The sequence below is a fragment of the Sinocyclocheilus anshuiensis genome, unplaced genomic scaffold, assembly GCF_001515605.1.
Source record: "Sinocyclocheilus anshuiensis isolate Anshui unplaced genomic scaffold, SAMN03320099.WGS_v1.1 scaffold217, whole genome shotgun sequence".
NCBI lineage: Eukaryota > Metazoa > Chordata > Actinopteri > Cypriniformes > Cyprinidae > Sinocyclocheilus > Sinocyclocheilus anshuiensis.
The window spans coordinates 256964-261516 of record NW_015536538.1 but is presented as its reverse complement, the minus strand read 5'-3'; the positions used below and the strand labels follow the sequence as shown (position 1 = coordinate 261516).

The window sequence follows — 4553 nt, the reverse complement described above, 5'->3', positions numbered from 1 at the left end:
ATAGTTACTAGATTTGCCATAGTTTGCCAGGGTACTTGCATCAAATCTTTGTATGATACTGGAAACAATTTATGTTAACAAATGTTCATGCAATGAACACTTGAGATGAAATAGTTACTAGATTTGCCATAGTTTGCCAGGGTACTTGCATCAAATCTTTGTATGATACTGGAAACAATTTATGTTAACAAATGTTCATGCAATGAACGCTTGAGGATGAAACAGGCACTAGATTTGCCAGATTACTGTATTTGCATAAAATTTTTGTACAATACTCTTACAATACAGTTTGTTTAAGGTGCATTATTTGCAAGTAAACTAAAGCATCTATAAAATATATACATTTACGAAACATTTTATATTTTACAGTTCCGGTCTGTTATTGCAGTGTAATCTATTCAGATAAACCTGCACCTAGCAAGCCAAACAAACAGCAGCTGTCTGTGGCCGGAATGAGCGGCGATACCTTGGTCAAATGTCTGTTTCAATGTTCGCCAGTCCGTGACATCACTTCCTGTCTTTCTCATGATGCGTAATCCACCTCAGTGTGGCCCGTGATGGGATCTCCGTGATGATGCTCGCCGTCTCTGTAGCTGTGGTTGTGATGTAGAGGGTCCATGTCGGCGTACTCAGGCCTGAGCCGAAGCTTGCCGTGAGGGGAAGAGGACACGTCCACATCCCTGTTGACAGAGTAGCCAGGCTGTATGCTGTACACCTCCATCACCGAGCGCAGTGACCTGGACTGAACTGCAGGAGAGAGGGGAAGAGTAAAACAGACCTTGTACTGAGTCGCTCCATCATCTCAGTCTCGACACAGTGACTCACTGCTGCATATTCAGTGCGTTCTGTCTCCGGGCTCCGGGAATTTTCACAGTCAAACATGCACGTGTCAGTAGTCAGTTTTTTCATTTGTATGTACAGCATTAAACGCTTGCCCAAGAGCAGTTTCATTATACTGTACATAAGTATGAAAACAGGACCTTGCCATATTAGCTTCATGAAAAAGAACATTATGTACCATCATACATGCAGCACTCTTCAGGGTTATTTCTGTCATAATTTATAACCTTCAGGGTCCGAGCAACATGGGGATGAGTAAATGATTTCTGAGTGAATGAATATTGTTCTTGAGTTGAGCTATGTGACATCGTAGTTTCTTCAGATCAGTGTTTTTGGTTTCTGGGTTTTCTGGGTTTTAAAGCAGGGGTTTCAAACTTTTGGATGACATTGACTCCAAATATGGTTATCCTCTTGCTAAAATATAAAATAAACTATATATCTTAATTTTTAAAGACCCAAACTGTGTGAGAAAAATATGCTATTAATAAATTAATAATATTATATTTTTATTTAAGCATATTTATTAATAATATAAATTATTAATAAATATGCTTAAATAAAAAGATCAATATATTCTTTTACTAAATTAAATAATATAAATAATAAAAAAATATATGTATTATTATATTTTTACTATATACTGTATATACTATTTAAAGGCAAAATATAAAAGCAACTGTATATTTTCATGTTTAAAGACCCAAACTGTGAGAAAAAATATGATACATGTGTGTGTGTGTGTGTGTACAAAATTTTATTATATAGGCAATAATATAAAATATATTTATTATAAAATTTTACTATATATATACACTATTTAGACCCTTTTCACAAATTATTGACATTGTAAATCTAGAAAGTTTTTGTTATATTATCTTTTTTTATATATATATTTAATGTACATTTATAATATTGTATTTAAAAAAAAAACGAGTTAAGTTAATTTAGTGTTTCTAATACAATGGCTGAGGGAGCGATGGAAATTAGGACATTTTGCACATTGTATAAAATATAATTGTAAGATTTGTAGTGCATGTACAGTATTGTGTGTCCTTCGATGTTTACCTATTTTTTTACTGAATTTAAAATTCATAAAATTAAATTCATATTTTATTAAAATGTTAAAATATATTTACATCTTATCAAGTTGACTGTATCCTTTTATCTCCAATATTCTAGATACCAACAGAAAATATTTCTCAGTTCACATTTATTTGTATAGTGCTTTTCACAATTCTGAAAAGTTAACTTCCACAGTCAAATCGTTTTTTTCTGTCCAATTTTAAATGGACCCCCTTGAACCCTCTTGTGGAGTCCAATTTTTGGAGTCAAAAACGGCAGTACATGACGGGTTCTAAAACTTAAACATTACCCAAAGATACTCTGTTTTCAGCATCAGACGGTGAAACGAACGCTGTGAGAGATTAAACTAAGCAGAGTACGAGAAAGGTCAAACATGAGGACTTGCAAAGAAAAGTTGTGCCACATGAAAAATGAATGCTGGTGAACATTCAGTACGTCTGTGCTTGAGAGGAACACACATTGTATAACGTCTGACAGCTGTGACCTCGTTGCTTTCTGACTGCTGTCACTGCTCAGTAAGAACAGAAGTGCCTGACGACGCTCAAATGCGAGCTATAAATTGTCTGTTCACTTCAGTGCTGCAGCCTCCCATAAGACTTTGACCTGCTAAAGAAAACCTGAATATAAATCAGGTTACTCCTTGATGTGGAGTGTCTGTCTTATACAGATGAAAATCAGCAGCTTATATATGTATAATGAGATTTGGAGTCAGTAAACAATGTTCACTGTACGCTTCAGATGGTAAACAGAGATGTCTGGTAGTTACACAGTTTTCTGAAATGCATTCAGAAGCATAATATGATGTAAATGCACCCTTTTATGATGCTTATCTGCAGTGCTTTTCATGTGGAATGCTGTCGAAGTCGATGTTGACTGACCTTTCGTGGCGCTGAAGTCCCCGGGGTCAGGAGCCCTCCTGTGTGAGATGGGCTGGAGGCTCGGGATGAGAATGAGAGAGAAAGAGAGGACCAGCACCTAGGAAAAGAAGGAATATTAAACGAGAGGGAGTAAATAAGCAAGTCCTGCTATATTGGTCAGCTGATGACCTACATCCTTTAAACGGCTTGTTCCAATCAACACTTTCATCTTTCACAGGAAAGATAAAAAGATGCAGAAAAACAAGGATGTTATTTACTTAAGTCAGCAATATTGCAATATTTTTCTCATATACTTCAAATAATTATTATATATACTGTTCAGAGGTTTTTGAAACATCTCGTACTCTATTTCTCACCAAGACCAATTTTTTTTATCATAAATGCAGTAAAAATGTAAAAATATTTTTAAATTCTAAAATAACTGTGTTCTATTTGAATATATTTTAAAACTAATTTATTCTGGTGATGCAAAACGGAATTTTCAGCATCAGTTTTCAGTGTTACATGATCCTTCAGAAATCATTCTAATATGCTGATTTTTTGCTCAAGAAACATTTCTGATTATTATCAATGTTGAAAACATTTGTGCTGCTTCATATTTTTTGTGGAAACCGTGATACATTTTATTTTTCAGGATTCTTTGATAAAAAGAAAGTTCAAATGAACTGCAGTAATTTAAACAGAAATCTTTTTTTTAGAGCATAAATGTCTTTACCTTCATTTTTGATCAATTTAATGCATCCTTGCTGAATAAAAGTATAAATTTTTTCTAAAAAACTTAAACTAAAAAAAACAACAGTAGTGTACATTACTAAATTATAATTATTGCAATTTATCATCATAACATTCAGTCCTTCTTTTCTTCACTTGTTTCTGCCAGACATTTTTCTCCCTAACTTCTTTTCTCCCCTCTTTCCTTCTTTCTTTTTCAGCTCTTTACAGTTTTTGAGATGCTGTAAATCATGAAGTCTGCTCTGTACACAAGTCAGCAGTATTGTACTATCCAGACAGTCCACTTCATTTATCTTCATGGCTTCTGTGTTCATTTTAATTCAAACATTGGTGCCTCACTTTTGAAATGATTCATTCATCTGCTCAAGGGAGAGATTCAAGCTATGATTTATTAATAAAGGAGAATGTAATTGTATCGACTGACGCATCTCGACAGAGAGCGGACAGCGACGAGTACAAAATGTCCTGCAGAGCAGAGAGACAGACAGTTTATGAAACCACAAAACATTAACACTGATTATTGTTTCTTCTGGTTATTTTCTTTCACTGTCAGGAGTATACAAAGGAGTATGTGAAGAGCAAAGCCTGCAATCAAGCATTTGAGATTAATGGCAATGAATCTTTCTCGTCACTGTGGAGGAATTTTGGCCCCCTCTTCGTTGCAGAATTGTTTTAATTCAGCCACATTTTAGGGTTTTCGAGCATGAATGGATGGTTTAAGGTCTGGCAGTAATCAGGCCTGGGTGTGGCTAGTGAAATTTAACTCAGCTTTCTAAAATAATGTGGTTAAACACAGTTCTTTCATGATTTAAGAGGAGGGGGCAATTTATTTTTTACGTAGGGCCAGGTAGGTTTGGACAGCTTTTTTCCCTTAAAGGTGCAGTAGGAGATTTTGGAAAATGCGAAATTTAGCCTAATAGCACTGAAAGCGAACGTCCCACCCTCCCTGCAATCACCGTCCAAAGCCACGCCCCCTGAACACATATACGCTCACAGACCAGAATACCAGAAACAACATTA

The 4553-nt window shown here is 35.2% G+C and overlaps 1 pseudogene; it reads right to left on the bottom strand.

Annotated features, from left to right (window-relative positions):
• Positions 1-317: 317 nt before the first annotated feature.
• Positions 318-4553, bottom strand: part of LOC107696771 (cyclic AMP-responsive element-binding protein 3-like protein 3-A) — a 37271-nt pseudogene continuing 33035 nt past the window's right edge.